Source organism: Conger conger, chromosome 1 (genome assembly GCF_963514075.1).
Source record: "Conger conger chromosome 1, fConCon1.1, whole genome shotgun sequence".
Classification (NCBI taxonomy): domain Eukaryota; kingdom Metazoa; phylum Chordata; class Actinopteri; order Anguilliformes; family Congridae; genus Conger; species Conger conger.
In genome coordinates this window covers 80,153,105-80,162,636 of record NC_083760.1, presented here as the reverse complement: position 1 = coordinate 80,162,636, position 9,532 = coordinate 80,153,105, and the positions used below count along the sequence as shown (strand labels likewise).

Below are 9,532 nucleotides of genomic sequence, written 5' to 3'. Positions count from 1 at the left end.
AAAATAATTCAATGAAAGGTCCTAAATAAACATACGATACATTTTGCATTACATTTTAGTAATTTGGCAGAATAGTTAAAAACTGAATTAAATCAATATTTTTTGTGACCACCCTTCGGCATTAAAACTGCATAATTTCTCTGAGATAGCCAACATTGTCCTGCAGTTCTATAAGACAATCAGCAGGGAGGTTGTTCCAAGCATGTTGGAGAATTTGCCACAGTTCTTCTGCAGACTTTGGTTGGCTCCCTGCTTCTGATCTCAGACAGCCTTGATCAAGTTTTTATGTAAAAAGTAGTCAGTGCTTACAGTGATATGTTACTTAAAAAAATTAAATACAAAAATGTCTCTGTAAAATTAAATGTTCTTTTATACTAACACACACAAAAAATTAAGATATATATATATAAAATAAAGTCTAGGGTGCCTAAGACGTCTGCACAGTACTGTACATCATATTAAAGAAAAGAAAATCTGTTGATCACAAATCACACAAAAAAACACTGAACAATCCTACCTGCATAACAAATACAACTTTAGGTGGTATTTAAATGATGATTTGCTGTTTGATTGACAGGTACAGTACAAAGGGTAAAATTGTTCCAATTCATACTGGCTTGATAAATTACTTTTCTTTTTAGAAAATGTTTTTTTGGCCTTGGTAACATAATATGACTGTTGCCAGCCATTCTAGTGCAGTAACAATGAAAGTGATACTGAAAAGTTATTTGATTGCAAAAATTCAGGCTTATTGCTAAAACTGTGTGTGTTCTATTTTGAGAGGTAAGAGTGTACGTTGTGTTTGATTTCAGTATTGTCTGTGTATTCTTTTATCGTCATTATGCATTGCTTATGAAACCGTTTTAGCTCCAAAGACTGGTGTAGGTTGGAATCATAGTTCATAGATCATTGGCTGTTCATGTTCGGGAATGCTTCTGTTTCCTAGTGTTTTCCGTCTTCTTCCTTTGTTCTTGCATTTCTTGTCCCTGTGCGTCTGCCCTAGCCTGTCACTCAACGCACTCATCCTGTTATCTGTTTCCCTGCACTCGCACCTGCTCGTCGTTTCAGCTCATTTGTCTGTGCATTTAAACCTGCCTCTTTGTTCTGTTCTTTGCCAGACTGTCATGTGTTCCGACCATATTTTCCAGCATTTTTCTGTCTGCCTGTTTTGTGTACCGACCCGGTTTGTTTACCCTAAGTTTTTCTTTTGGATCTGCCTTCTGTGTGGTATTTGGATTTCCTGTTATCAAACTTTGCGTGGCTTTCTGGATTACAATTCTTGGACTGCGTTCTGTCCTGTTGCCTGTTTGGACTGCCTTCCCATGTTTGGACCTTGCCTCAGGAACTATGAACTTGATCTCTATTGTCCCTCAGTCCCGGTATCCAACCTTTGCCTGTTTCCACTACAGAAAGTCCAATAGACAAAGACACCTGCTTTGCCAAGCACTGAGTTGCGTTTCGGTTCCTCTCTCTTCGTGTCTGACAGAACAAGCTGGCCAGTTATGAAACCAACAACTCCGCAGACCGCCAAGGAAGCTCTCTGGTTCCAGGGTTTGAAGTTGGTTCAGCATGACTCGGAGTCTCTGTCTGCTCAGATGATGAATCTCTCCGGGATGGTCCGAGACTCCATCTCCACCACCCAAGCTGTCCGAGCCGCTAGCCCGGTGCTGCCCAGAAGTTTCTCAGAGCCACGCCTACCCGCTCCGGATCACTATGCTGGTGAGCTGAGTTCCTGGCGGTGCTTTCTCTCTCAGTGTGGTTTGGTGTTTGGGCTTCAGTCCTCTTTGTTTCCTACTGAACGCTATGAAGTAGCCTGCGTTATTACGTTATTGGCCCACTGGAAAGGCTCACGAGTGGGGAACAGTATTTTGGGGCTTCCATTCATTCTCGGCTGAGATGAACAAAGTCAAAGGCTCGGTCATCTGTGGGGCAGTCCGTGGCTTGTAACCCTTCTTCATCTGCAGCAAGAGAACTGTACTGTTTCTGATTTCTCCATTGAGTTCCACACCCTGGCAGCATCCCGGGCTGGAGTAAGGAAGCCCTGTATGACACTTTCCGCATGGACTGCCTGAACAGATAAAAGACCAACTGACCACTTGTGAGCTCCCTCGGACACTGGACGGTCTGATTGATTTGGCTATCCGGGCGGACTCTTGGCTGCGTGACCGACAGACCAAGAGACGGTCACCACAGAGAGCTGCCCACTTCATGCTAGTCTTCGCCCCTCGTTCCAGGGAACAACCCCTGGCCGTTCCATGAGCCCCGGAACCGATGTAAGTGAACCACACACGTCTGTCTACATAAAGAGTGACAGCAGCAAATACAGCTGTGTCTGTACTGTGCAGCACCTGGACATTTCCTCGCCAACTCTCCGGTAAGAGGGAACGCCCGGCGGTAAGTGGAGGAGGTTCTGACAGGCGCCTCCTCGGATTCTACCTCCTCTGCCTCCTGCTCCATCCTGCATGCCGTAGTTTCTTGGAAGGGAATCCAACAGCAGGTGCGGGTTCTGATCGGCTCCGGGGCCAATGCCAATTTCATGTGCCCTATTCTGGTCAGCAGCTTGAAGGCCCCTACCCTCCGAACCAACGCGCTTATGGGCATTCCCCTGGCAGAGGCCGCCCCCATCTTGATTTTCGGGTACTCCGGTTTCCCCCCACAGTCCAAAGACATGCAGGTTAGGCTTGAAATATAGGTCATTAAAATAATTGTACATTGTTCTACGAGACAACCGGTGCCGCGCCAGCACCTCAGGATCAAACCACAGATTTTCCCCCTTTTTTTTTTCTTGACCAGAGCCATGTGACCTTTGTGAAGCCATTCTGTGAACATCCTTTTACCAAATTGATTTCCCCAATATTAGCCAACACTTCCTTTTCAGGTACCGTATGCACATACACTGTGCAAACGTAGATAGAGGGTGGATCAACAGCCTTCTTTACCAATGACCCATGTTGAAACGCTAAACAAAATGAGGCTGTAACATTTCCACACTGGCCGTGCTAGGACGCGTCAATTGCTCTGATCTTTGGAAGCAGTATTTGATTTTAGCAGGGAAACACTAAAGCGGTAAACAGGGTCCACAGAGGACACAGCAGACTTCAGGCTCCAAACGTAAAACTGTGCCTGTCACAGCACTGTGACAGCTTTTATGGCTCTCTGTGTGTTTATGGCGCAGGTCGAAGGTTCCCTCAGTCAGTCGTGAACAATGCCCTCCCGGCAAATGCATTAAAGTCACAGTCAGCTTATTTTTAAATTGGTTTCAATGAAAGAAAAATCCAAATTTGAATCTTGATTTTAAAACATTTTAAAAAAATGTTATATCATACTTCGCTTCATCTGTGTATGCAATTGTTGGGGTGGGTGGTGCAACTGTCCTTCCTCTTTTCAGAGTCAGGAACTAATGCTGGAAATACAGGTTCCTGTTTGCATAGCATTCATTTTTCCTATTTGAGATTTGGATAGGGCTATACTTTGGTCAAGGTTGCCTTTTATAGAACTGAATTTCACAGAGCTTAGCACATATTATAATTGGACAGATGCTATCATTTCTTGGGAGAATGATATGCTTTGAAACTAAGTACATTGGATAATACTTTACAATAAGTTTACATGAATTAGCATGAACTAATTTTTTTACAATCACTTTGACACTAATTTCAATTTCTCAAAACTGTAGACACAAAACTCAAAACAGGTAATCAAACTGCACATTTTTCAAAACTCTAAACACTTTTTTCAATTGCTTGGATACAATATAAATAAACCAAAAATAATTTGATCACTGAACGAAATCATTTGTTCACAATGACTCAACTTTCAAAGTATTAGCATTTCAAAATGAAATGCACACATTACATTTGAAAATACTGTCTTTACATTCATTACAATACATCTAACTACAAATGTATCCAACTACTCAAAAATATAAGTAACTTAGAAGTAACATTACTCCTAAAGCATTGTTTTATGGAAACAAATTACTTGTTTCAAGATCATGAATGTTTGAGGATAAATAAATGGATTTACACCAATTACTTTGGAACAGGATCAATTTTACCACATTATCATTGAATGTAATATTGCATCACCATCATTTGTCACAGAGGTTCTCAACCTTTTTTGACACATATGTTTGAGCTGGTGATCAAATGACTGATGATTGTATTGAGTAAGGATGTGGATCCACCTGCAACAACATGGAGCAGTCAGATGATCCATGTTAGAATGGAGAGAGATGGGCTCGTTTCTGAAAAAATCTTTCAGTTTGGTCCACAGGCAGTGCTCTTGTGCTAACTGCGAAAAGTTCTAAAAAGTATCAAAAAAGCTTGTTTGCAATTGTAAAAAAAACTAAACTGTGTATATATATATATATATATATATATTATAACATACTAAGGGTTTGTTTCACAGTTTTGTTTTTCCTCAGTTTTTTCACTTAAAACCTTTTGCAAAAGGTTTTAAGTGAAAAAACTGAGGTGAAGGGCAAGGGGCGATGAGAAAGAACAAAAAAACAGCCGTTCCAAAGCTTCCGGCTGGTGGGTTCCTGGTTCCTAAGCTTCCCTTGGCTTAGGGGCGCGGCACTACTCCAGGCCTGTGGCAAACTGAATGAAAGATCACAAAAAGTCAGCACAGCCACAAAATTCACCATAACACACTCTCTCCAGCTCTTGAGAATTCCTGTCCTTAAATCCCTTGGCCTCATCCCTCAACGCAGCCCATCTGTGCTTGAGCGGGTGTGGCCAGGAGCAGTTTACAATCGCCAGGTGTGCCTCGTTGGGTCCTGATGAGCTTCAATTATTCAATTATTGTCCTCACGACTGGTACTGCTTTTCTCTCCATGGTCCTAAAGCCCTCCATCTTATCAGTTGGAAAATACCTTCCCTCAATCACCTGACCGGGAGGTATCCTCCAGCGACAGGCCCTTAATGAGGGCCAGGTTGGCCCAGTGGTACCCCGAGGGCACTGGGGTGCCACAATATATATGTTACAGTATTCTGATTTTTTCAATGATTCCACTCTTCTACTGTTTCCACCATTCCCTTTATTTAGTACCATAAAAAGACCATATTGAAACATATATATAAGTATATTGCTATAGTAAAGTATTGTAAAAACAACTAAACAGTGAATCTATAGGTATCTTTTGTGTGGGCAATCAAAACAAATGTATAGTTTCATCTATAGTATTTCATGAAAAATTAGGAATTTGAACCAATGAGTTTGGAAGTGCAAGATTTCTTCAAAGATGTGAATGCACAATGCATGTTTTGAACAGGAGAACGGGCTGTGTTACAAGTGCTTACCATTTGAGTGTTGTGTCTAAGGTTTCGAAAATTGAGCACAAGCTTTTTAAGTGCTAATACTTTGAAAGTTAAGTTGAGTCATTGTGATCAACTGATTTGGTTCAGTGATCAAATGATTTTTGGTTTATGTATATTGAATCCAAGCAATTGAAAAAAGTGTTTAGAGTTTTGAAAAATGACCTCAAGGTTCTGAAATTAGTGTCAAAATGATTGGAAAAAAACTGTAACAACTACATTAGTTAATGTCAATTAATGTATCCTTATTGTAAAGAGTGATTGTTGTACATTGTGCACAGTGATTTGCTTTAATTTACTTGAGTGCTGGTGGCCCATTTATTGCAATAGGAAGAGACCTATGGCATCATGACTATTGAGATATTTTACATATTTCCTTGCTTCCTGTTGAAATGTAGCCTCTGAATGATTCAACCTTGGACCTTGGAAAGAAAAGCACTCCAGAATCACCACCACTACATCGTAAGACCTTTCAGGCAAAAAGTGTGGATTAATTATTTCCAGGAATTAATGTTTACACTGAAGACATTTTGTATGCTTTCCTCACAGGAGCTGTGAAGTTCTGGACAAATGGCTACACATTTTCCCATGGACCCAGGAAGATGATCCCAGGGAGACTTTCTGAGCTTCTGTGACAGAATCACCCTATAAGAAAGAGAGGCAATGTCGCTGATTGATTGTACAATGGATTTCTGGAAAGTCCACCCACAGCCAAGTCTTGGCCTTGTGGTAGGGGCAACCAGATTGTCCGCCAAAATTGCCTGATACTTGGTGGAATCCATTACACCATTAATAATGCCCCTGGACCTCTGGAATTAAAACAGCCCCAAAACACAACTGACTGTGGGTATGACGGGCATCTCCTGTTATGCATCTCTGTTTCAATATCTGAGACATTTGGTCTCATTTGGTCATTTAAAGTATGATTGAATGACTGTGCTGTGGTCAGATGAGACCAAATTGAATGTTTACAGCATCGGCATGTTTGCCATTGAAACAGTGATGCATAATAGCAGGGAATATACCCTCAGGGAAATTTTTGTGGTGGGTCCATGACTGTGCATTACTGTGACTTCACCTTAGTAGAAGGTGCCCTGGAACAGCTGCCACGCCAATGCAGTATGTCTGGCTCAATAACAGGATTTAGTTTCCCGTAGGCCTCTTGAAGTGATAGGTCATCTCTCATTGAGATTCAGTTTTGGTTTATTCTTCTCCACACTTTCAACTTGAGTTTGTTTGGGTTTGACTTAATGGAAGGTTTATGAGCTCTTGAGCCAGACCTTGTATCAGCTCCTACTTCCACTGACTCTGTGATGCATGAAGGAGAGACGGCCTTGTCAAGTATACAGTGATATAATCGTAATGCCTTACCTGTCAAAGGCAGGATGCTTTGATTTAAAATTACTTTAATCTTTCGTTGGGCAGACAGCGTTTGCCCACCCTCGCTCTACCTTATAAGCCTTTTATGTTCAGTGAAGCATTCTAAGAAAAAAAAGGCTAAAACGGATTTTAAAGTGGATCCTGTATTTGTTTTATGGCAGTTCAGGTTTGGTTCCAGCCGGGGACTGCAGGTGTACGATGACACACAGACAAACCTGTCCGTTCAGCTCCATTGAACGGGGCTGCTGTAAATTGAGCGGCGCTGTGACAATGGCTCAGGCGGTAAGAGCAGTCGTCTGGTAGTCAGAGGTTCGATCCCGCCCTGGGTGTGTCAAAGGGTCCCTGAGCAAGACACGTAACCCCCAAATGCTCCTGACGAGCTGGTCGGCGCCTTGCATGGCAGCCAATCGCTGTTGGTGTGTGAGTATGTGTATGAATGGGTGAATGAGAAGCAGCACCTGTACAGCTCTTTGGATAAAGGTGCTATATAAATGCAAACCGTTTACAATTTTACCAAATCATGCATAATGTCTTGTGAGCTTGCTGGCCTCTGTGGTCACTTGTGAGGCACACTGGAACTGCTACCGGACCGTCCCGAATACATCTAAGCTTTAATTATCCCTTGCCGCTGAGCATATATGTACTACACACTATAGACATTTCTCCTCAGTTGTGGGTTTTGGGTAGCATGCAATGTTTGATGCCTTGTTCCATTTTCTGTGGTTCTCAATCTGAGAATTACTCACTGTAAAGAACCAATCACTGAAAATGTGATTGCAAACTGATCCAGAAAATGCATACGCACAAACGCATAAAGCATGGACATGCAGATACTCATAGTTTTTATGGTGTACGAAGAGACCAAGCCACTATGCTTTCGTGCCATATAACAGAACATATGCAAATCTATGCATTAATTTTTAAACCATTTACCATACTTGTTTTCTGTTAAGTGATATTTACCAGTATGTGCCATTGCAGCCTGTCATCGTTTATCCAGAATACCCATCTCCATAGTGACGAGTAATTTTCTGCTCAGTGACAGGCTATTTCTTCTTTTCTGTGGGTTGAAACAGCTCTAGTTGTGAAACACAACTTCACAACAGTACCATTGCATAGTCACCTATTGCAAGTCTCTTCGTTATTGATAACAGGAAGATGTCACCACAGGCGTGTTGCCACAAAATGCACATATACTTTATTTCCCATTTACAATTTCACAAATTAATTTACATGACAAATATAAATGACTGTATCGGTGAACATCTAAGTAAATACCTAAACATAAGGATTTATGTTCAGTTCAGACCTCTGCACAATACTGTAGTTCAGATGGTTCAGTGAGACCACTGAGCCATTACATGCAAATAATGCGAAAAGGGAAGACAGTGTCACTCTGAAAGCACAGTGGTTTCAGAAAGGCAGAGGGTTAGAATGGCAGTTGGATCTGCATTTGAAATCCCCTGACTTGATGTCAAATGAGACTGGCAAAAGAAAGGTCAATCCAAGAAATGTCAACAATGAACAATAAAATAATCCATCCATCCATCCATCCATCCATCCATTCATTCATTCATTATCTTAACCCGCTTATCCTGAACAGGGTCGCAGGGGGGCTGGAGCCTATCCCAGCATACATTGGGCGAAAGGCAGGAATACACCCTGGACAGGTCGCCAGTCCATCGCAGGGCACACACACCATTCACTCACACACTCATACCTACGGGCAATTTAGACTCTCCAATCAGCCTAACCTGCATGTCTTTGGACTGTGGGAGGAAACCGGAGTACCCGGAGGAAACCCACGCAGACACGGGGCGAACATGCAAACTCCGCACAGAGAGGCCCCGGCCGACGGGGATTCGAACCCAGGACCTCCTTGCTGTGAGGCGGCAGTGCTACCCACTGCACCATCCGAGCCGCCACAATAAAATAATCGATTTACATTTTTTAAAATGATGATGATGAGAACAAAGTAATGGGGATATATTTATAGACCTTCCTACATTTGCTGGAAATATGACACCATGGACCTGGTTATTTGTAACTGAATGATTTAGCAGCTACTTTCCAGAGTGAATTTCACACATTCAGGAAGCACCATTAGCGCTAGTTACAATCAGTGTCACCGCAAAGGTGCTTGTTCAAAAACCTGTAGGACAAAGGAGTGAAGAATTCACGTTTTTCGCCTTTCGATATTTGTATTTAACTAATTTAACGTTGTATTAAATAGACATTGAGGTGTACTTTGAAAATATGAGTTTTGCATACACTACATGCAGGTGTGGAGCAGAGACATATGCAGAGCCAGGGGCTTGTGGGGCTTAAGCCCGGGCCTAGAGCAACAGGGGCCTAAGGAGAAAGTTATATTTAAATTATATATGGATAATACACAGAACACATTCACTTCCCATAACCTTTACGGCAACTTCTGAAATACTGCAAGTGCGCCACTATCCCATTAGCCACTGCTTTAGTTTAGACATGAGCATTCACAAAACAAAGTTAGTGAAACAATGTCAAAATGGTGGCCCTCCTCGAAAATTTGAGAGCGGAGAACACAAAAATGAAAGACTCAGAAACATTCACAACTCAGAAAGATTCGCGACTTTATTGTACTTCGTAAAATACCCAAAGTTACTTCGAGTTACTTCGAAAAATACCCAAATTAACCGGGTACTTTACTCAAAATCAAACGACTAACGTTAACGAAAATTTCAGTGACATTATCGGTGACTGAAAACCAGGAAGAGACCAATCTCGCTGACTAGCTAACATGGTAAGACAATTTTAACATAGTAACAGGCTGATGATATTAATGGGCGTTGTATGAC

At 41.9% G+C, this 9,532-nt stretch overlaps 1 long non-coding RNA gene across 1 annotated transcript; it reads left to right on the top strand.

Annotated features, from left to right (window-relative positions):
• The first annotated feature begins 5,640 nt into the window (after positions 1–5,640).
• LOC133127188 (uncharacterized) lies at positions 5,641–8,248 on the top strand. The gene is made up of 2 exons (XR_009708601.1): positions 5,641–5,780; positions 5,868–8,248. It is a non-coding gene; the product is annotated as an uncharacterized LOC133127188 (long non-coding RNA).
• The last annotated feature ends 1,284 nt before the right edge of the window (positions 8,249–9,532 follow it).